Source organism: Felis catus, chromosome C2 (genome assembly GCF_018350175.1).
Source record: "Felis catus isolate Fca126 chromosome C2, F.catus_Fca126_mat1.0, whole genome shotgun sequence".
NCBI lineage: Eukaryota > Metazoa > Chordata > Mammalia > Carnivora > Felidae > Felis > Felis catus.
Genome location: NC_058376.1, coordinates 29,567,728 through 29,592,481, shown reverse-complemented (window position 1 = coordinate 29,592,481; position 24,754 = coordinate 29,567,728). Strand labels below are relative to the sequence as shown.

The following is a 24,754-nucleotide window of genomic DNA, read 5'->3' as shown; positions in this document are numbered from 1 at the left end:
ATGCTTAACTGACTGAGCCACACAGGCACTCTGGTAGTGCTATGTTCCTGCATCAGGACACCCATAATGTCTGGTTGCCTACTCTTCTGTCATATTAAAAGCCATTGATCATTTAGGCCTATCTCTATTCATTTATTGGGGTTGCCAAAATAGTGATGTTCTAATTGTGACATTTCTTTTGAATGTGCTACCTGTGATATTTTTGCAGAGACATTCCTCAGGTAGTACTTGGCTAACAGTACAGTTCATGTAGGAAAGGTAGGATAAGTATTTTCCTTTATTTACCAGTTTTTCAGATATCTTTAGTATGGCATTTTTCAACTATTCAGTTCAAATTTCTTTCTGTGTTTTCAATCAAGCATGACTTTATTCAAGCTATCAATCATGATACTGAAATAACTACAACATGCATTTGTCCAAATAGTATATTGCATAAAATCAACCAAAAAGTCAACAGTTGCTGAAAAGAAGATCAATATGTTTGTGTCATTACCCCTAAAACATGTATTTATCTGCCTGGAAAAATAAATGTTTATTTGTATTAAAATGGAAGGGAGAAGATGGTTAAATATCATAATGTTTTCAGAATTCTTCAAGAGTAGTTGCAATTTAGTGGCCTAATTCACTTACTTATCCTCAGTGACCTACTAACAGACTGATTCTCTTTTTATATATAATAGAAAGCATGCAGAGTATCTTGAAAAAAAGAAAATCAAGTATCCTCAAATCTCAACTTCTCTACTATTCTTTAATAATAATCTAATCTGAAAATGGCCCAGTTGGCAAAATAATTCTAAACAGATATCATGCCATTGCCAGTGAGAATCTTCTCTTACACCTGTTTATTTTTCAATCTTTATATTAATTTGAAATCCCTTCAGTATTATATTAGTAAGAGTTGTTGTGTTCTTTGAACTTCTATCTAATCTTTCAAAGTAGTGTGACCATCCTAAAAATCACTGAAAATTTTTTTTAAGTTTAACATATTGTGGTTTTTATTTAGTTTAAAATGGAAAATGCACTTAGCTTCTCAGTATTCCCAGGATGTAGAACAGTCGGTGAACCACCAAAACAAACAAAATAGGAAAAAATCACAATATTGATGAGGAATGCACAACAAATATAAGAATATAAAAATCACTAAGAAAATGAAAACTATTTCTAAACAGTGCTTTATATTCAATTACTTTAATTTTAGGTATGAAAGTAAGCCATGTGATATGTTAACTTTTTAAAAATTCTGAACATGTATGAAAATCACTGAAATTTTGACTTATCCATCCCACAAATGCCTACATGGCTACACAAACATATTTAAGTCTGATTTCAAATAATACCTTTAATTCATCTTAATTTCCACCAGCACCACGACCCCCCCCCCCCCCACACACACACACAAAGATGAAGAATCTCAACAATGAAAGAAAAAGCAAATGAAATTTTTATCTAGTTCTTTGGGGAAGTCCCTGCTGCTTTGGGGCAAGATCAGGAAGGCAATGTTGTGATTTGGAAGTATCTGTTCAAATCTCTCCTACCCCTTAAAACACTTCATCTTTTTCTCCTTTCGACTCAGAACATAATATTGGCATTTTTTTTTCCCTGAGTGCCAGGACAATCTCCTCCCACCCATTGTGTTGTATCACTCAGTTCTGATTGCATTGCAATGGCTCAACTATGCATTTAGCTCACCTACGAAGAATGTGTATTAGGTGTCTAGAAAGAGAAAGAAATCTGTTACACAAATTCTTGTTGAAGTATGGCAGACTCAAGTTATGATCCAAATACTCCTATGCTCCTGTACAGGCACAAGCTTCCTCTGCAGCTGGGTTACAGCTATTTGATCAGTTTCTTTGCCACTGGGATGTAAATAAAAGTGACATGAACCATTTTCAGGCCTGGTGCTTAAAATCACCCTACATGAATCTGATGTTCTTTGATCTCTCTGTGGAGACTTTGGCAGCCTGGGTTCCAAACAACATAGCTAAAAGATGGAATTTGAGTCACTGGAGGGGAAAGACCTGATCCACATTGACAACATGTGAGGGGAAAATAAACATATTTTATGTTAACCCTTGGGGATTGTATGGTTTGTCTTTTGCAACACCTACTATCATTCACTCCAACTAAAACAAAGCAAATGGCTGAATACATGCACTTTGTATTTTTAGAAGAAATGGCAGGAGAAATTTTGCTTTAGGTTACTGCCCTTGGTTATGTTTTTATCGTATCTTCAAAATAAAGAACAAGACAAAATCCAGTCATCTTCCCTAATTAATGTTTGGCTGTCCATTTATTTGATTTCAGATGAAACTGAAGTCAAATATGTCATTCCTCCTGGTATAAAAAGAGCAAGTTTATAGAGGTCAACAGACATGTGTTTGAATTTCAGCTCTGCATTTCTCCAGCTGTGCAGCTGTGGGCAAGTTATTTAGCCTCTATGGGATATAGCTTCCTTCCTCTACACTGGAAATAAAATTTTTTTTCTGAATGCTGTGAACCCTATCAAGAGCATAATCATATAATTCCCTTCCCTTACCTGTATTTCTGTAATTGGATTTTCATGGATCCACAAGCGATTCATTCACTATCCATATTATCTTCTCACAGTTAACTAACAACATATTCTAATAACTGAGGTTGGGTTATCATATTATAACCATTACTGCCCCAAAGACAGCCTGGTATATTAAATTAATAACAGCTATTCTAAGATTTAGTATAAAGAAGATCTAAATATAAATACCGGTATTGCTCAGTTATATTGGGAATTAGCATAAATTTGTGAGTCTCAGTTTTCACAAATGAAAAATGGGGATAATAAAAGTAATACGCACTTCAAAAATTATATTGAGTAAGTAAAAATGTGACTAGAAGCAGCTAGCAACATCCTGGGACAAAACAAAGATTAGTTCTCCACCTGAAATTTTACAGGTATTTATGAATTCCAAAAATCTTCAGAAATCTTCTTTATTTATCACTGTTAGGTAATTCTAGTTTGTAAGAATTCCCTGGGGACTTAAATTGATAAACTGATTCATCACAATTGAATCACAGAAAACCCTAATTAAATATCTCATACTATTTCCATGCACAGCATTAACACAGATACATACATTAGAAGGACAATCCCCAAATCCCTATCTAAAATTGAAAAGAATTCCTCTGAAAGATTTAATAGTTCATATCAAATATTCCATTTAACATTCCATTCTATATACTCCATCAATCTTTTGATTGACTGACTTTGAAGCTCTATTAATGCTTCCTACAGTCAAAGTTTTAATGGAGTTTAATGGAACTCATCCAAATCTATAATAGCATATTCCCCCTAAATTAACTTATAACCCACAAGTTAATGAAATGAATGCAGCTACCATTTACCCAGAGGGAGTCAAAATGCAGGTCTCATCACCAGGGAAATAGCCTAGTGACTTAGTTCCCTTCAGTTCAGCCCTGAGACACCTTAACCCGGAAGGTGCATTAAAAATGCTACTAAAGCCCCATGCATCCTTTAACAAGATCATTGGGCACAGAAGAAAGGTGTTTAAAATCTCATAAGGAAATTTAGTAATTGCACAAAATGAACCAAAATTTCAAGACCAGTGGCAAGGTCTTAGGTTTATTTTATTTTTGGTGTAGTTCTTTACACCTAGTGAGACACCTGATAATGTTTATTGAATAAACCAATACATATGTGCTACTTTGAATAAGCTGCAGTTAAATAAAGTTACTAAAATCAGAATTCACAATCAATTTACATTATACTATATTTTCCTTCCTGAATACAATGTCCCAGGAATGGCTGGTTTTCCCAGAAAAGGGTTTGTCCTCTCTGAGTTCAGAAGTAATCAAGTGTTTGGGAAATAGGTCATTTGAGGAAAGGCTACGGAGCTGAATTTATTTACAACAGGGAACAGAAGGCTGACAAAGTATATGGTGGAGGTGCTGGAGGCTGGGGGATTTACAATTTTCAACTATATAAAGCAATAGCATATGGGAGGTGTTAAGCAGCTGTTCTATTTCTGCTCAGGAAATAGTTATGCTTAGGAGCCCTAGCCGGCAGAAATAGTACCAATGGATCAAAGTTACAGCCAGGCAAATATTAGCTCATCATATAAAAAGAGCATTTTTAAAATTAGAGCTGTTAGAAATTGAAATAGGCTGCCTTAGGAGGTAGCATGCCCTGATGGCTCTGGTGCCTCACTGAACAGCCAGACTTGGCATATCTCTATTATAATGCTATCCCATTTCAGTGTGAAAAGGAAAGACAAAACAAGGGAGAGGGAGACAGAGAGAGATTAAGGTTTCCATATAAGCATTACCAGGAGACAAGCATGATCCCCAGCAGCGATGGAAGAGTTTTGTTTATGAAGGTGTCTTAATGGGGCATTTTAGTTATGGAAATGAGGGCTTCAGTAACTATTATGTTATGGTAAATAATTTTCTAATACAGTTGCAGGGACTTTGAAGTTTTTCTCTGACTACAGCAGAGAGGAAAAGGAGATGAAAAATGGACAAGAGGGAAGATGTAGGAAAGGAGAAGAGAGACCCAGCAACATGGTGAAATTAAGGAACCTTGGAGGAATATGACCTTGAATTTTTAAGAATAATGGTTGTATGACTCTCAATTCAAGGTAGTTTCCTATTCTATGCTATGTTAAACTCTATTATTCATTCATTCAACAAATATTTACTGGCTACCTACCATGAGGCAGGCAGTTTCCTATGGTATGGAAATTCAGTGGGGAACAGGACACTCTCATAGATTTCAGTTCTAATTATGATGACACATAGCAAACAAGTACACTGATTAATATATAAGATGATAAGTAGTGAAAAAGCACAATGAAGAAAAAGTCAAAACTGGTAAAAGGCTGATGTGTGACTCAGCAGAAAGTGGTATTTTAACACCTCATTGGGAATACTTTTCCTGATGAGGTGATATTTGAGTGGATACTTGAGGAAAGGAAGAATTCTCCATGTGGACACCTAGAGGATGTGTTTCAGATAGAGGTAACAGCGAATGCCAAGCCCCAGAGTTGGGAAGGGATTGCATGTGCTCAAGATCAAAATTAGCAAGGACAAGAGACAGAAGAGCTGATGTCATGAGGGCAGTCTTTCAGGGTTTAGGCAGGCAGTGATGATATTCTGATTTACATTTTAAACACCCTGAAGAGAAAGGTTGCTGCGTTTGGACCAGGAGGGAAGTTGTGGAGGTCCAGATTGTTTACCATATCCAGGTTCTATTTTAAAAGACAGCTGACAGACTTCTGATACATTAGATGCATGGTGAAAGAAAAAGAAAAGAATCAAGGCTATTTTTAATCACAAGTAAGTGAATGAATTTTGATGGCACTTAAAGGAATGGAAAGAAACAGGTTTGAGGGGGTAGAGAATCAAGAGTTCCGTTTTGGATGTGTTAAAATGGGAGCTCAGGGCTGAGAGAGAAATATGGATGGCATTAGCATATAAACAGTATACACAAAATAAAAGTAGGTGACTCAGTGATGTAAGTTACAGAATGAGTATAAAGAAGTGAGAAGAGGGGCACCTGGGTGGCTTAGCTGGTTAAGTGGGTTAAGTATCTGACTCTTGATTTTGGCTCAGGTCATGATCTCATGGTTCGTGATTTTGAGCCCCTTGTCAGGCTCTATGCTGAGAGCTCAGAGCCTGCCTGGGACTCTCTCCCCCTCTCTTTTTGTTCCTCCCCTGCTTTAGTGTGTGTATGTGTGTATGTGTGTATGCGTGTGTGTGTGTGTGTGCACACGCATGCACACACGCACATGCTCTCAAAAATGATAAATAAGCATTTTTTTAAGTGAGAAGAAAGCCAAGCACCAAACCCTAGAGGAATACAAATTTAAATAATCAGAAACAAAGGGGAGGATACAGCAAAGGAATTGGGAAAACCATGGAAATAGGAGGAAATGAGAGAATGAGGCACCTTGAAATTCAAGTGAAGGATATATTTCCTAGAAGGGAGGAATCAACTCTTTATACTCCCTTATTAAAATAAGACGGTGAGTTTGAATAAAATAAATGCGAGAATCAAATATTGGGATGTGTCAATATGAAGGTTCTTAGTGACCAGAGAGGGAGGCTTTAGAAGGTTAATGTTGATAAAAGTCTGATTGGGCTGGGCTAAAGAATGAGACCTGCAAAGTGAACAAGATAGTATTTTAGATTCTTTTGAGAAATTTGGCTACAAAAGAGAACAGAGAAATAGAGGGGTCTACTGAAAGGGAAAGTTTGCTATTTTTCTGTTGTTTATGTTGAGAGATATTACATCATGCTGGCATGCTAAGGAACTTATGCAAAGAGAAGTGAGATTTGGAAGAGATCTGGGGTAATTAGGGATGCCTGGATAGCTGTCAGTTAAGCAGCAGACTCAATTTCAGCTCAGGTTATGATCTTGCAGGTCTGGGTTCAAGCCCCGCATTGGGTTCTGATGCTGGTGGCAAGGAACCTGCTTGGGATTCTCTTGCTCACTTTCTCTCTGTCTCTGCCCCTCCCTCACTCACACATTCTCTCTCCCTCTCTCAAAAATAAATAAATAAACTTTAAAAAAATTTTCAGACAAAAATGAGATCTCAGGTTATTAAAAGGGGCAAAAGTTTTCCAGCAGATGTTAGGGGATGAGACAGAGTGTGCATGTGGAATAGGTATCCCTCAGAAGGAATAGAGGCAGAATATCCATAGGAAGGCAGGCAGTTATGGTCTGGTCTGGTTTAGAGATGGGAAGTACATTTTCTCTGGATTAATTCTATGTTTTCAGTGAAGTAAGAAGCAAGATTATGAAATGTGAGCACAGTTTGGGGTTGTTGAATGCTTAATAAGCTAGAAGATGTGAAACAGTTTTCTCTGCAAGTTTTTCCTAATTGCATGGACATAAATATTTTATAAACACTCAAAGATATAAGAAACAAAATATATATACTTATTAAAATTAATTAAAGTTTAACATGTTCATTATATTCATGATGCCTCTATGTATCCTGTAACTTTTAAATTTCAGTATCCATTATGAATTCATGACGCAAATTCAATCATTTCAATTAACTATAATTATTGCTTTTTTTAACTCAAATTTTCTGTCTTTATCTTGGCCAGTGGGTGTCTGTGGTAAAGACAGAATTCTCTGATGGGACCAAGGTCCCGCCCCCACTGCAGACACACCCTACATAATCCCCTCCTCTTGAATGAAAATGCAGACTCCAAATATGATGGCATATTCCTCCCATGAGGTTACTCTGCTATGGGGAAGTTAAAGGGGATTTTGTAGAAGTATTGAAATCTCTAATAAATTGAGTTTAAGCTAATCCAAAGAGGATTATCTATGCAGGACTGGGCTAATCAGGTGAGTTCTATAACAGAGGTGAGAGACATTTGAAGCAGCAGAGACATTAAAGAACTGGAGAGCAAAAAGGATTCACTCAGAGCAGGAAGCTGGAGGACTTTGAGAGTGAAGATACAGGGGATTTTGCTGATGATGGAATCTGATTTTCAGAAAGCACAATCTGAGGAAAGAAAAGATGTGAATTCACTGCCATGAAGAGCGAAAATGTGAGCCTGAAAAAGAAACATAACATTTGAGGTCTATGATCATGAATTTTTAAAGTGAAAGCAATCAGTCTGAGTAATAATCTTAAAGTAATTTTTACTGTTAGAAAACAATTATGGAAAAGCAAGAGTTTGGGTAGATCCAGAGTTGGAGTTTGGGCAGCAATTAAAATGAAGGAGAAAGAGGCAAGCAAGTAAGAGAGGAACTGTATGAGACTGATCCTAGTAAGTATAGAATGTAAACCGTGACAGACTGAGACTACAGAAGACAGAAGTCCTGTGGCAGGCTCTATTAACTGTCTATCCTACAACTTTTTCTCATAATCTGTTCCCTCATGATATGTTGATGTTACACAACTAAGAGATCCCTTATTTTGTTCAAGGGCTGGTGGTTCTCAACTGGAGGCATGGAGATATGATTTTGACTCTCTCTGGGTACATTTGGCAATGTCTAGAGACATTTTTAGTTGTCCTAAGTTTGGAAGGGGAAGTAGGGAAGCAGGCTTGCCAGCTTGTTATTTTCATCTACTAGAGGTAGAGGCCAGGAATTCTGCTAAGCATCAAAAAATACACAGGACAATCCCCAAAGCCCCCAAATGAGAAACTCAATGCTGAGCTGCACCTGACAATCCTGACCTTCAAAACCCAACCTCCCTTATAGTGGTAGGTAACCACACGTTACGGACTGAATTCTGTTCCTTCAAACTTTTTATGTTGAAACCCTAAATGCCATTGAAACCACATTTGGAAACAGGGCCATTAGGGAGGCAATTAAGATTAAATGAGGTCATGAGGTTGGAGCCCTCACCCAATTCTCTCCCTGTGTGTGCACATAAGGGAAAGACGATGCGAGGACATGGTGGTAAGAAGATAGCCATCTGCAAACCAAGAGATCTTACCAGCAACCATCATTTGGACTTCTGAGATCCAGAACTGTGAGAAAATAAACATCTGCTGTTTAAGTCACTCAGCCTGTGATATTTTGTTATGGCAGTCCTAGCAAACTAACATACCAATAAAACAGTCTGCCTCAGTTGGCTCAGTTGGTTAAACATCCGGCTTTGGCTCAGGTCATGATCTCACAGTTTGCAGGTTTGAGCCCTGCGTCAGGCTCTGCGCTGACAGCTCAGAGTCTGGAGCCTGCTTCGGATTCTGTGTCTCCTTCTCTGTTTGCCCCTTCCCCCGCTTGCGCGCGTGCGCATTCTCTCTCTCTTTTTTTCTCTCTCTCTCTTAAAAATAAACATTAAAAAAATTAAAACAAAAACAAAAAACAGTCTGGCTCAGGAGATACAAGAAGAATGTAAAGAGGTTTCTAGAAAACTCTTGCATTTTTCATAAAAGGGGACAAATGTGTTTGGAGCTTCCTTTTGCTCACCCCTTTTCCTATGGTGCTATAGCAGCCATCCTCCATCCCAGACAAGCAAGTACTTTCCAGTCCCAGAAAATTCTGAGACATCCACCCTACCACTCTGACATTGTTAAACCAAAACCAGCAGCCTATTGGAGTTCTTTTAAAATGTACAATGAAAAATAAAAACAAAAATAAAAAATTGTCTTTGAGTTGCAAAGTTAGCCAAAACAATTCCTAATGCATGTTGGTTTGTTTTTTCCTTTATTGCTGGAAAGAACCAGAGAGTTTCCTGTTGAGGTGCAAGTATTTTTCTGTATGTCTTCAAATTGAAATAAGCAGTTTCCAGCTCTAAAAATGACAGCAGATAGAGAAAAGAATCAAGATGCTGGATTCTGTATTTCTGGCTTAGAAAAAAGCACAGAAGCTATTAATGTTGACTTACTTATAGCTTGATATCTATCTACAGCAGGATTAGAATGAGAACTTGAGTTTCTCTTACTGGTTTTAACTCTGAGTTTCTAATTTGACATTTGTAACCACAAATTATTGATAGCCGAGTCTGAATTCTTCTTTATATGTATGTATTATAAAATTTAGAAAGTAATTCTGATATGTGCTTGTCTCATTAAAAAATAACATTTATGTTTCTATCTGACCCTCTATATCATAAATATTTTTAAAAAATTTTTATTCTCTAATAAAATTCCAAATCTACTCTTTATTCTCTTTGGCATTTTTCAATACAGATCAAGTTTGCTAAGTAAATTTAAGCTTCACTTTTGCTATTTGAAGCATTCTCTGTTCAATATATATATGTATTTTTTAATTACATTTTTCTACTCTACAATAAAATAAATGATGAAAAGTTGATATTCAGGTGATATATATATATATATATATATATATATATATATATATATATATTTGTTGTTGTTGTTGTTAATCACATCTACCAATGGTAGGGTGAGATGCCAAAGAGAAATACTTAATAATGTCTAACACACAAGGGACTCAAACATAATTTGTGTTTTTTAGTCACAAAACATGCCTGACAACTGAGAATCAAGAAAAGCAAATGTTTTACTAGATTGTTTGTTAGAAACTCCGCCATAATATTTTTATTTTGTCTTAAAGAACTGCCAAATCTTTGCTGAGGAGAAATTGGCCCAAAATTAGGTATCAATTCACAGAGAGGCTGCATCACATTGGAAACACACGCACTCTATGAAACATTCACATGTCCTTCATAGAGCTGGCTATAGGCAGCCACCACTTATTTTAATCGAACTTCCATCAAAAAGTATACAGCACTTTTAATATATGCACTTAAGCAACTCTCAATATCAAAAACAGATGATTACAAATATAATTCTCACATGGAGTGCCTGGGTGGCTCAGTTGGTTACGCGCACCCTTCAGATCGGGTCATGATCTTGCGGTTCATGGGTTCAAGTCCCACATGGGGCTCTGTACTGACAGCTCAGAAGCTGGAGCCTGCTTGGGATTCTGTGTCTCCTTCTCTCTCTGCCCCTCCCCCTCTCACACTCTGTCTCTCTCAAAAATAAACATTAAAAATTAAATATATATATATATATATATAATTCCCATATAAAGATACAAGTATTAAAATAGCAACAGAATTCAGCCAGTTATGAATTACAATCATAGTTAACATTAGATTATTTATAGCAGCTAACATGTTCCATGAGTTTATTATATTTATCAGCCTGTCTGAACCTCTATCAGTTTTATGAAGTTGGTATTTTTTATTTATTTATTTTGAGAGAGAAAGACAGAGAGAGAGAGAGAGAGAGAGAGAGAGAGAGAGAGAGGGAACATGAGCAGGGGAGGGACAGAGAGAGAAGGAGAATCCCCAGCAGACTCCTCACTGTCAGCACATGGAGCCTGACTCAGGGCTCGGTCTCAGGATCCACGAGGTCATGACCAGGGCTGAAATCAAGAGTTGCAAACTTAACTGACTAGCCACCCAGGCACCCCGAAGTTGTTATTTTTAATACCCCATTTTACTCAGAGTGGAGGTGGGATTTAAAACTAGAGGGGGGGGGGGAGTCTTGTTCCAGAGTATGTCTCTTAACAACCACATCCATTGCCTCTTACACAACACACTTTCAGAGTTATATGATAGCTGTGATAGCTAAAACGATTAAAGATTTCCCAAACCTGTAATAGCAAAGTAAAAACGAAAATCCAGGCCCACAATCCCCATGCCATTGCCCCTCCTTCAGAGAAATTCCTTGATGTAGAAATATGCTATGGAGAAATGCAACTTGACTCTAATCCGTTATAAACACTAAAAATTAAACAGCAGCATTGTTTGACATGTAAGAATTCATGAAAGTCTAATGACAGTAATGATAATCCATGCCTCTAACAAGAAGTTTGAACTAAGCATTGCTTTCTTTTTGATAAGTTTCAATGATGAATTAGAGGCTTCTAAAGCTTTGAATTGTACAAAAAAAAAAAAAAAAGTAAAAATGAAAGAAAAAGAAAGAAAAAAAATGTTGCAGGGTTTGAACATTTGCCACACCCACGAAGGCCTTTATCTGCTGGGATCTGCTCATCCTTGGCAGTCCCTTGGCCTCCTGGTTTTGATCTTGCTCTTTCTACTTCCCCTCTCTTCCATCACTTACCCTGGTCAAAATGTAGTGTGTTTATAGAGAATGTATAAACAAAGATTTGTTCACCCATTTGTAGCCCTATAAATTTATAATCCTATTTCCACTGACTGCCTTGACAGGATCAAAGCACCCATGCAATTCTCCCATATACGAACAAACTGTATTATTTTCATAATGACAGATAATGAGAAGGAATAAAGAACTTGTAAAAATTGTGTTGTAGAGTCTTGCCAAGACTGTAACAAAGTATGCAATGATAGGAAGGTGAGAGGATAGGAAATAAGAAGGAAAAACAAGAAGAGGTGAGATAGCTTTTTAAAATGTTTTGCAAAAATGGTTACATACGGTCACGGGGACATTTATGTAATTTCTTTGAGGGGCAAGGATGTTACCAACTATTTTCGTTTAATCATATGTAATAGTCTTGCACTTCAGTATAGAAGGTAAAATTAATATTATTATCCGCATTTAAAAAATGAGAAAACGGGACACAAAGGATGAAATGCTATAAGTCTTAAACCTGGAATGTACTATAAATAAGATGTAAATGCAGTTCTCAAACTCTACAGTCTTTGTTCTTCCCCCCCAGAATCACACAATATCTAGATATTTCTCAGCATCAGGCTTAAAATTAAATGAGTAATAGCTTCACACAAAAAAATTATTTTTATTTTCCCCTCCAACTTCCTGGAATTACTATTCACAAGTTCCAGAGATGCAAAAATGCACAGGTTAGTGTCTGAAAGTTAAATATGGGTAAGTGATATTTTTGAATGAACAGAGGACTGAAACTTGGGAATTGTCTGTCTGGTAAGCATGCCTAAGTGGCTTGTAAAAATAGAGTTGATTGGAATACAACACTTTGCTTCACATAGGAAATGTAGATTCCCACTAAGAGAAATAAATAAGAATTTCTTGAGTACTATTTCTAAGGCATTATATTTAGGTAAATAGCTCTATCTCTATCTACCTATCTGTTGATAGCTGTACTTTATTACTACAAAAAACTTTATGGGTCATAGACTATAGCGTCTCTTTTATATAAACATCAATTGTGTATTGCTGTAAAAAAATATAGCTAAACACAAACAGTGAGTCAAAATGCTGACTAGTCAATTCATTGGAGTCATGATGAACTACTAATCCTACTTGTCTCCTTCATAGTTTTCACCTGATCTGGATAATATCTCGGTGGCTGCTCAGTTTAACATAAATTGTCTCTGATGAGAACATTGCAGTTCAGAGCCCATGGATTATATATTCTGGTAGGGCTATTTTTCTCTTATGTCTGTATTTCTAAATTAACAATTCGTGAAAACTTATAAAGGTTTATAAGAACTTAGAAATTGCTATTTCTATCATGTTGAATAGAAAAAAAAAAAGATTCCAAGGTTAGAAGGTTCTTTTGCTTATTACATAGGGACAATCATTTTTTTCACTAGCTCCCCAAATAAAAACCTTGTGATTTCAAAGCCAGTTTTTCTCTTCCTCACAAGTTACCAAATCAAAGCACCTCAAATCATCTACCACAGGAATTGTATGACTGCTTTGATTTTAAAAATAAAGAGAAGGATTTTGGAACAAAATTATGCTGTGGAAAATGATTTCTTTTTTTTAATTTTTAAGCCATAGCTGTAGGACAAGGTCATTTTCACCAAGTTAAAGATGCACTAAAAAGTCACTACTTTTGAAAGCCAGCTTGTAACTATCCATAATGCTCATCTCAACAATGAAACTGATGGGCAGTGAGAGATCCTGATGAAAGCCATGGAACTTTTCCCTATAAAAATGTACAGCATTCAACAATTTGTGTCTAATTTTAAGAGAGTCCTGGGGCCTAGAGGAAGTCCATCCAATTCCACAGGTTAAACTCCCAGAAAATAAAAACATGACCACTCTTCAGTTTAGGTGGCTGACCTTTGAAGTAAAGTAGCTGCAAGTATGGCAAAAAAATAAGACCACCCAAGGAAATGTTCATTTTCTTTTCCATAATCTAAGATCTCCAACAATGCATATGAATGTTAAATATCCAGTTGTGTCTAAATCCTATAATTAATTCATGTAGGGATGCATACACATTTTTTTACATTCATTTATTTTTGAGAGACAGAAAGAGAGGCAGACTGCAAGTGGGGGAGAGGCAGAGAGAGAAGGAGACACAGAATCCAAAGCAGACTCCACGTTATGAGCTGTCAGCACAGAGCCCGATGCGGGGCTCGAACCCACAAAGGGTGAGATCATGACCTGAGCCAAAGTTGGACGCTTAACCAACTGAGCCACCCAGGCACCCCTAGGGATGCATAAACTAGTCTGAGTAAAATGGTTTTACCTGAGTTTCCTTTGATTTACCAGGTTGAAATGGGCCCAAGAACTTAGTGTTAAGTACAAATCTATTTTTTGTACTATTTTAGAGACAAATTATTTTAATATCTGATGAATCCTTCCCTATTGCTGTAATATATTCACAATGAGGGTTCATGAAATTCATAAATTGCTAAAGTACTTCAAACATTGAGGCCTTTTTTCTCTTAAGAACTCTAACACATTCCTCCCTCTACTTTCTATTTATAGACAACTGGAAATGCCTTTTTAAGTCTATAACAGTTGTGTGTGTTAGTTAATAAATGCCTGTACTTCCCCACCACTCAATGTTTCTAACCCCTTGTGTTCCAGTTCCATTTTCCTATAGAACATGTTTTCTCACGCCAGTGACATCCTGATTGTCAATCCCAAACATCTATCCACTGCCTTCATTTGCTTCAGCTTTAGAACCATATACCTGTAAGAATCTGGGCTCTAAAGTCACAGGAAACAATTTTTAATCTCAACTCTTCCCCTTATCAGCCTCAGATAATGCAGGTTCTTTTGAAAACTAAGTGAAACAACCATAGAAAGTGATAAAAATGTGAGATGATAAATCATTTCTCTTTGAAAGTGTCTTGAGTTTTTTGACACCAGATTATCCCAATTACTTTGTTTCTCTAGCCATACTTTGTCTCCTCTTTTTCCACTATTCCTTAAACGTCCAAATTCTCAGAGTTGGTCTTTTAGTTCTCTTTTCATTCTACATCATTCTTCCTTGGTGATTTCACTACTTTGCATGAATTTAAGTGTAAGCATTTAATGACCTCCAAACATATATCACCAGCACTGAATTATCACTTAAGAATTCGATTCTTGCATTTATTACCCTTAATTTATCCATAGATGTCCCACGATGTCCTCAGCTCAGCATATTAAAAACAGAATCCTCCTCTTTCCCAGCAAGTCTGCTCTTCCCTTCTTTAGTTAACAGCATCAGCATCGTCCTCCTTAACCCAAATAAATCTTTGATCTCCACTATGCTCTCATCTCTACATTCAATTGGTTGTCAACTTCTGTGGGTCCTACCCTCCCAAAGAATCCTTCCTGGGTGGCACCCCTGAGACGCTCAGTGGACCCCCAATTTCTCTCACTGTGTGGCGTGTTTTCTGCCACACACAATTCCCCTTCCACTTGAGCCATACTGATGCTCTCAAGCCATAGTTAACAATATGATTGCTGATTCTTTGGTCTGGCTTTCATTTTATTCCTTAATTCAGCCAGTATTTATTGAGTGTCTATTATGTGTCTTATGTGTTAAGAACAACCATCAAATAGGACTGCACATTTTATAATTATCATTTTGATGCCTCTTTTCTGAATAATTTGCCCAACCCATTTGTTATTCTATTTGTATCTTATATCTGACCCACTCAGCTACTAAATTGTTGACACCCTTCCTGTTTAGGTATGCATTTACCTAATGCTTAAACTTGACCTTCCTAGTCACTCATTTAACCAAATTATATTAGTGCCTTCTATGGAACATGGGCTGAGGATACACAAATTGGCAAAATTCATAATATACCTTCCCTCAGAGTAAAATTTTGAGTTCAAATTCTCGGCAAATGTAATTCACAGTCACTTCTAATATGTAGTTGCTGAAAGTAACATCTTTCATGAAAAAACAAACAAACAAACAAACAAAACCTGAATTGGACAAAGTTACTCTCCTCCTACTCTTACCCAAACCACCTTGAGATGTTTCATTAGCCACAGCTGGGTCTCTCCACTTAGCTCTGAAAATCTAGTACATTCTCTGGCTTATTCCATAGAGCCTAGATGACTTATCTTAACTTCTAAAATCAGACATAACTGGATAAAACTTGTTTTTCAAATATTTTCTACTTATTCTCTCCCTCTACATTGTGCTTTTTATTAAACCTCACTAATCACCTTTCCCCAAATTTGTTTTTTTTCCACAAAATTCCCTGTGTTTAGAATATCCTGCCTTCCCAATGCTGTCAAAATTATACATAGTTTTTTAAGGCCCCAATTGGCTATCACTTCTTTTATTTTTTTTTATTTTATTTTATTTAAAAAAAATTTTATTTGACGTTTATTTATTTTTGAGACATAGAGAGACAGAGCATGAACGGGGGAGGGTCAGAGAGAGAGGGAGACACAGAATCTGAAACAGGCTCCAGGCTCCGAGCTGTCAGCACAGAGCCCGATGCGGGGCTCGAACTCACGGAGTGTGAGATCATGACCTGAGCCGAAGTCGGTCGCCCAACCGACTGAGCCACCCAGGCGCCCCTATCACTTCTTTTATAAATCATTACGTGGTCTGTAAATCCAGAAGGATTGTCTTTTTTTAATGTTTGGAATATGTGTGTGTGTGTGTGTGTGTGTGTGTGTGTGTATACACACACACACACACACACACATACACATTGATGGATCTTATCAAGTTTCAAAGTTAAATTTGAAAGTTTAACTTTTTTGGTAATAGTCTTACCTCCCCCATTAGAATAAAATAGTTCTTATTATTGTTTCTTTTACAGTACATTCCATAAAGTCATTATACAAAGACAAATAATGAAGATACAATATTATAATCAAAATAGCAATTCATTAATCTTCTCCTCCCACCCCCAAACTAGGATGGGCATGTAGATACACTGGAACATAATAGTATTCTCCCTAGGATCACCACTAACTAACAAATTTGTATAACTTCAGACAGACTTTTCAACATGTGGAATTGGGGATGAAGACATCCTGTTAACAGGGAAGAATCTGAGGAAAGACACAGGTAATTACTGACAGAATGTATATGATGTAAAAATTTGGAGGGTGGAATGCAAAGTCACACAAAGATTGGAGCCTTTATTTTACCACTTATTATTAGTGTCATCTCAGCAAATTCACCATTTGGAGCTTACTTCCACATCAGTAAAATGAAAATAATAGTAAGATGGGTTTGAGAATTTAATTGGTTAAAAAAAAAATTAAGCAAACAAAATAGCATCTGGAACATAGTAACCTAGCTATTGTTATCCTTAAGCTTTGTTTATTTTTTATACCCCCCAAAACTGGAAATGGTGTTGATATTAGACTCCATTATTTATTCAGCTCCTGTATGCTAATGCAGTAATATAAAAATAGGATTAGGTTATTCCAAATATTTTATATTCAACCACATCATAAATGCTCAATGTAAATGCATTTCACCTTTCACTTATGTTCTCCCAATTGAGATTCTTTGTGAGGCTAACTTTTACTGGGTTACTGTCAGTTGATAGAATGAAAAGTTGCCTGATCAAGGCAAAATAAAATGTAGCCCATATTCATAGTTATTTGGAAAAAGCCAAAATGATACAGTTAGTTGGCTATTTATATCAGTTTCATTGATCAAATAAATTAGAATGAACTGTAACAAGACAGACATATAGCATTTTACCCTTTAACGACCGTGAAAAAGATTCAATGATGGTAGTTTTATAACAAGTTCTTAAGCTGTGGGTACACATCCAGTGATGCTTGGGAGAATATGGCCATCCCCATTTGTTTGGAAACAAACTTCTCAGTGTTTTACCTGACATTTTTCTTGTTAAATTTAACAGAGAGGTAATAAACAATATTGGTTTTTCGGTGCAGAATATGCTTCAGGGACTCTTTATCTTTTATAACTATATACTTCAAGAAGTGTTCTAAAGGTTTTATAAATGCTTTTTACTTCACAGGTGCTTGAGGCTGGAAGGGATCCTGAGAGGTCATCACCCTGCCTCAAGGCAGAATGAACCTGAAGTCTCTTAGAGGAAAAAGATGAAGAATTTAAGAATTCCACTACTCTTCTACAGGCCCACCCTCTTCCACCCCTTACCCCGGCTCCCCCAAACCAAGCCCACCTCAGTAAGGGTGTGCACACAATAGCAAAGCTGCTCTAATTTTTGTTTGTTTGTTTCTTTTTAATTGAGGCATAGCAAGCTTCAGATGTAATGATTAATTTAAATACAGAAAATAATCCTTAATAGAAAAAGTCTCAATATTGGAATGTCTATCATCATCATCATCATTAAATTCAGTTATTAATTTCCAATCATAATGATCTAATTAGGTTTTAATATTTGTGCATATCACATTAACAGGTATTCCTCTGAATACAGTGTTGTCCCCAAATTTTATCACTAACAAAAAAGGAAACTGTTGCTTAGCAATAAGGAAAAACAAAGGCCTAAAATTGCATCTCAAAAGCATATTGTAGTCAACCATAAGAAGTCATAGTAAATGATGATATCTAAAGGAATGGTTGAATGTGGAAACTCAATGGGAAAAGAACTGTTTCCTATTAGTTTTAACAGCAGGGTTTGTTATCATTTAAATACACGCTCTAATACACTTAGTGTTTTGTGCTACATTTAACAAGATTAAGTGAACACACACTGTTTCAACTCAAATCTTTATCGGAAATCAGAGGCAAGCCTCATTTCTTGCCAAAACATTCTCTTGTGGCTCATTTTTGGAGCAAATTCCGTATAAGTAAATCTGTTTACCCAGGTGACCACTGATCAACTAAAGGATTTTCCTTTCAGGTATTTCTGCTTTACAGAACTTTGAAAACTTTATCTGAAAGTTCAAAAAAATAGATCCATCCTATGTGCTATAAAGACCACGATTTGTAAAACAATGAAAATGGCATTTGAATATAGCAAAGAATTAAAAGAAAATAAGAAGGATAAGCTCTCAGAATTCTTACATGATTTCACTGTCATGCTACAAATTATTAGATTCTGAGGAAAAGTAGTAGATACTAGATAGCATACCCAAAAGGACATAGTGTCTCTTTGTCTCATGTGTTAACTTCCCCCTTGACTGAAAAAGCTTGAACAGTCTGAAAGTAAGCTTCCAAGAACATTACAAAAGAGGTGGCCCTATCTCAACTTTCAGATAAACTTAATGAAAAATTTTACCTGTTATGTCATCCTACACATCAAATTCCATTTTAAAGGACAATACATCTGTAGTTCCTTGCATTTTATATTATCTTGTAAGGCATTTCTCCTTATATATGTATGATGCAAATATATATATAGATATCTATCTATATGTATACGTATGATGCAAATATATCTATATCTATGTAGATATAGATATCTATAGATATCTATATATATATCTAAATCACTCTATATTTTATAAAATATTTTATGTTCTAGTTCAAGTTCAATAGATATTTATATAGCTTCTTTTTTTTTATTTTCCACATTTGTAAGTGGAATGTAGGATACATGAAATAAAAGTGATTTTGCCATACTTCCATTGGTCTTGTAGGTAGTTTAAAAATCTAGTTATTTGGGGGGCGCCTGGGTGGCTCAGTCGGTTAAGCGGCCGACTTCGGCTCAGGTCATAATCTCGCGGTCTGTGAGTTCGAGCCCCACGTTGGCCTGTGTGCTGACAGCTCAGAGCCTGGAGCCTGTTTCAGATTCTGTGTCTCCCTCTCTCTGACCCTCCCCCGTTCATGCTCTGTCTCTGTCTCAAAAATCAATAAACGTTAAAAAAATTTTTTTTTTTTAAATCTAGTTATTTGGGCATTACATATCATGATGAGTCTGGTATTTTCAATTAATTATAGCTCTTTATAAAAGAGTAAAATCTCCTTTATCCTTTTCTAAATCTTTATCCTTTTCTACAATCAATGACATGACGACAAGGTTATAGTCAAAAAGATTTTGCAGATTTCATTAAGAATTCAAACTGGGAGATGGAGAGCGTATTCTGGATTACCCCAGTGAATCCAATGTAATTCTTCAAAGTGGAGAATCCACTCTGGCTTTGGTTAGAGAGAAAGCTGTAAAGACAGAAGGATCAGAAAGAAGGAATGAGAAGAGGGGCTGGCTTGCAATGTTTGTTCTGAAGGTAAAGGAAGGGAGCCATGAACCAAAGAATGCAGGCAGCTTCTAGAAACTGGAAAATGCAGGATATATGTTCTCTTCTAAAACCTATAGAAAGAAGCACCAATACTTCGACCTTAAACTGCTGAGACCCATATTACACTTACCAGATTTATTAATTCATTTATTTAATTTAACTCACAGGAATTGAGGTAAAATGTTCTGGCAGCAATAGAAAACTAACACAAAATCAAAGAGTTTTAATTGTTAAAGGTACACCAACTTCTATGAGAACCCATTTATCATATCTATTTATAGACTTACTTTTTTCCTACATTATAGATTTGAAGGGAGGAGGAGGGAGCATTTATGACACTGACTTTTAAAATTAATCATTTTTTGTGCTGGTGGCTAGAAAGTTGGAGCATAACTTTCTGGTATAGTTGTTAAGGATTCTCTGTGGTCATTCTCTGTACTAAATTTATTCCTGGATTCAACTATTATTTTCCCAATCTTCTTATCCCTTTGTCTTATTTCTTCTCAACCACTCATTTTATTCTATAGTCTACTAAAGTCATCATGAAACCTTCATGAGGTATAAATAAATATAAAATTACATATTATGAATGGGTTTATATAGATATGCAATACATACATATAGACTTATCTCCTCTTTACCCACTCCTATTGTAGCTTTTGGCATCATTTTAGACATTTTCATTCTCTTCCCATTCTTCCAAACTTAGCCCAAATTAAAAAAAATCAAAAAGGGATAAAAGTGAGTTTGTCCATTTCCCAATCACTATCAAGGTTTTTTTCCCTTCATTTTCCCTATTGCCAGGAGTCTCTGAATAATTTTCATCGTAAGCCATTTTCTATCAATAGAATTGCCGACTGAGAGGGGCGACTGGGTGGCTCAGTCGGTTGGGTGTCTGACTTCAGCTCAAGTCATGATCTCATGGTCTATGGGTTCTGGCCCCGTGTTGGGCTCTGTGCTGACAGCTCGGAGCCTGGAGCTGACTTCAGATTCTGTGTCTCCCTCTCTCTCTTCTCCTCCCCGCCTTGTGTTCTATCAAATATAAATAAACATTAAAAAAATAAAAAAAAATTGCAGACTGAGGCATGATTTTAAAACATGGCAGTAAGCTTTTCTTTTGAAATACTACGATCCCTAAAAGGCAGGAAAAAAATGACTTCCTTCTTACAGCACTGCCAACTTTAGAGATGGGGAAGCCAATATTTGGATTCTGTGTAAGCCATCAGTTATAAGTAATATTTCAATTAATACTTCCCAACAATGCTGTTAAGTAGGAGTCCCAATTTATATATAAGGACACTAAAACTCAGAATATCTAATTTTTTGGGGCACCTGGGTGGCGCAGTCGGTTAAGCGTCCGACTTCAGCCAGGTCACGATCTCACGCTCCGTGAGTTTGAGCCCCGCGTCAGGCTCTGGGCTGATGGCTCAGAGCCTGGAGCCTGTTTCCTATTCTGTGTCTCCCTCTCTCTCTGCCCCTCCCCCGTTCATGCTCTGTCTCTCTCTGTCCCAAAAATAAATAAACGTTGAAAAAAAAATTTTAAAAAAATATCTAATTTTTTTTCCAAGGCATGTAGATGGCAAAGTACAAACTCATTTCTTCCTATTCCAGTAATTTGAAAGTGAGCTATATAAATATCAAACCAAATATCAGTCCCACATTTAAAATTTTACATTATAGTATTGTTTTTGTAAATATCTTATAGTAACATAAATACATTCATAAACAACACTAGTTAGAGATATTTGTAGAGTAATATTTTTACTTTCACATATGTAAATTAATCTCTGTAGTTTATCATATTAAAATACATTTAAGTTTTCAAATTGAAGGCTGCTAAGGTGCTGTTTAAGAGACTGTGCATCTCCTTACAAAACATGATTGCACATAGTCACTAAGAAAAAATAACTTGGAAGTCATGAGACTTGAGCTCTAGCCTCAACTCAGCTACCTACAAGACATGTTAACTTCACGAGTTAAAAATGATTGTGTATTACTGGTCTGCTTTCTGATAAAATCAGAAAGATGATGACCTCCTTATGGTTTATCTTCTCATGGGTAAATGTACTACTTCATACATGTTTGTGTCCTGCCCCTAGCACCTTGTCTCTTATTGAGCAAAGCTATTTGTTGAATGTATTAACGAATCATCAAAAGATACCTAGAAAATTTCTTATAGAAATTATACGAAAGTACCATATTAGTTCTACCTATATAAATGTTATGCTTCACCAGTACAGAGAAAGGTACAACATGAGAAGAGAGGATACCATAATGTGAATTGTGCACAGCTAGAAAGGAGCATCTTTGGGAAGAAAAAGACAGTACAAATGCATCTGTGGCATCATTTTGTTTTAGGAGATGTGTTCTAGTTTCAAGAGCACTAATATCCACTTCTCCTTTTATCTGAGCACACAGTTGAATCACATTCCTCAGCCCTTCTTGTATCACTAGTCATATGTCTGTGTGCTGGTCAATGGTATGTGAGGAAAAGTGAAATGTGTTTCATAAAACCTGCCCCACAGAAACCTCCTTGCTCCCTTGCCCTTCCTGCCTACTGCAGGGAAAGTCCAAGGAAGAACTTGCAAGCCAGAAGCTGGAGATGGCAGAGTCATTGGCCCTCTGGAGTCCTAAGGGACTGTGAGCAAAAGCCCTCCTACTGCTAGGACTCTGCTGACTATCAAAGTTACCTTTGTATAGTTGAATTTTACACATGGCTTGTTTCACTATCACATCTGAATCTATCATAATTTGCATGTGTGTGTGTTTTGGAGGCCACTCACGTGCTTCTCAAAAAAATAGGTTTCATTATTGGTATTTTATTAGTTTTTAGTTACTGTAAAAGAAAATACTACAAACTTCACAGCCTAAAATGAAGTATATTTATTATCTCAAAGTTTCCATAGGTCAAGAGTCCAGACACACCTTCACTGGGCCCTTTAGTTGGAGGGGTCACAAGGCCGCAACAAATGTCAACTAGGACCAAGTTCTCATCAAAAGTTCGTGGCCTTTTTCCAAGCTCACATGGTCCCTTGCAGGTGAAAACCTCATGGTTCTTCAACAGGAAAAAGATCCTCTGAAGTCCAGATGCTTTTTTCAAAAGTCTAATCTGATTAAATCTTCCCCACCCCCACAAATCTCTTAATTCCAAGTCAACTAATTAGGGACCTTAATAACATCTGTCACATCTGTTCACCTTGCCATATAATATAAAAGATCATCGAAGTGATATCCTATCACCTTTGCCATATTCTGTTGGCTAGAAGTATTCACAGCATCCACCCACTTGCAAGGGGAGAGGACTGTTACAAGAGGTGACTCACTGAATGTCTCTACCACAGCTTTCTGTTCTGACTGTGGTGATCAGAGGAATAGAAAATATTATCAGAATTAGAGATAAAGAGAAGAAGGTGCCATGGGAAGCTCCAAGTACTTCTCAGTGCATTTTGTTAAATTTAAATTATATCAGAAAGACTGGAGGGGCGCCTGGGTGGCACAGTCGGTTAAGCGTCCAACTTCAGCCAGGTCACGATCTCGCAGTCCGTGAGTTCGAGCCCCACGTCAGGCTCTGGGCTGATGGCTCAGAGCCTGGAGCCTGTTTCCGATTCTGTGTCTCCCTCTCTCTCTGCCCCTCCCCCGTTCATGCTCTGTCTCTCTGTCCCAAAAATAAATAAACGTTGGAAAAAAAATTAAAAAAAAAAAAAAAAGAAAGACTGGAGTGTGAAAACCAGCTCTGAAATAGTTCAAGTCTGAAAATTTTTGACGACAGAATTGTACCAACTTATGTAGAAAGTAATGGAAACAGATAAGAACTACTTTTAATGAACTAGATAGAGTACATAAGATCCACAAAGTAACATGGAATAGCAAATATATGGATTAAAAGGCAATGAGATAAATATGATAATCTAAATATTAAATGATTTAGGTATCTTGTTTCATTTGAATTTTTTATCTACATTATTTAAAATTCATTGTAAGAATGGATGAATTAGAGATCAGGAAAGTTCCATGACTCATTTGCTAACTTACCAAGAAACCTTCATTTTCTCCAGAAAATATATATTTGAGTGGAAAATCCCAGATTAAATCTGATTTTCCTTTTAGGAAGTTTATAGTATTCTTGAGAGAGAAAAACAATAAGGAAAAAAAACAATAAAATCTTAATTGAAATTTGGCTGCACTATTCCTTTTTCTTATTTTCTAAGTTACTGGCCTTTTCAACATCATTTTTATAGTGTAGTCTAAGAAGGTGACCTAGGTCATATTTTACACTCCTGTTTTAAAGAGGTGATTTTTAGTTATTTTATATCATTTAATTTTATGTGTATTGACCTGAAGAGTTTTCACCTACATTCTAGGCATTGTTTAAATATATAAGAAACACAACTTATTTCCCAAAAGTAATATATGAGGCATGTACTGTTTTTAGCCTCATTTTCCAGATGAGGAAATGGAGCCTAAGACAGGATATGCGTCATGCCTGGACTGTCTCCAATGTCTGTGTTTTCAACTCATACACACTGTGTCTCTTCTCATAACTCACTTGCTTCCACTACTGCAAATGCCTGACTTCTTCTGATGTTCCTTCCCTTGGTTCCCCTCATCACAAAGAAGGAAAAACAGTACAGTCTCATTTTCTATAATTTTCAGGAAATATTTATTTTGTATCTTCTCACTTGGCATAATAAAAGTGACAACAATAATCAGAGAATAACATAAATGCCGTACACATTTTAGAAGAGAATCAAAATCCAGGGGGCAAACTTCCCATAGTACTATAATAAAATGGTTGCATACTGATAAACTTGTGGAGGTTATCAGAAAAGAGTTAACATAGCAGGCATGACTTTATAAGAAGGTAGGACTTCTTATAAAGACCTGCCCATAAGTTTGGCCCTTGGCTAGCATTTAGGAACTTGGATTTCAGAAGTTCTGTGTTCCGCAGTTCTGGCTCATCATTCCCTAAGAA

General features: G+C 36.4%; 1 protein-coding gene across 1 annotated transcript in view; it reads right to left on the bottom strand.

The window, feature by feature from the left end:
* The window catches only part of ROBO2 (roundabout guidance receptor 2), a 1,685,269-nt gene that overhangs the window by 1,439,424 nt on the left and 221,091 nt on the right, over positions 1 to 24,754 (bottom strand). The window lies entirely within an intron of this gene.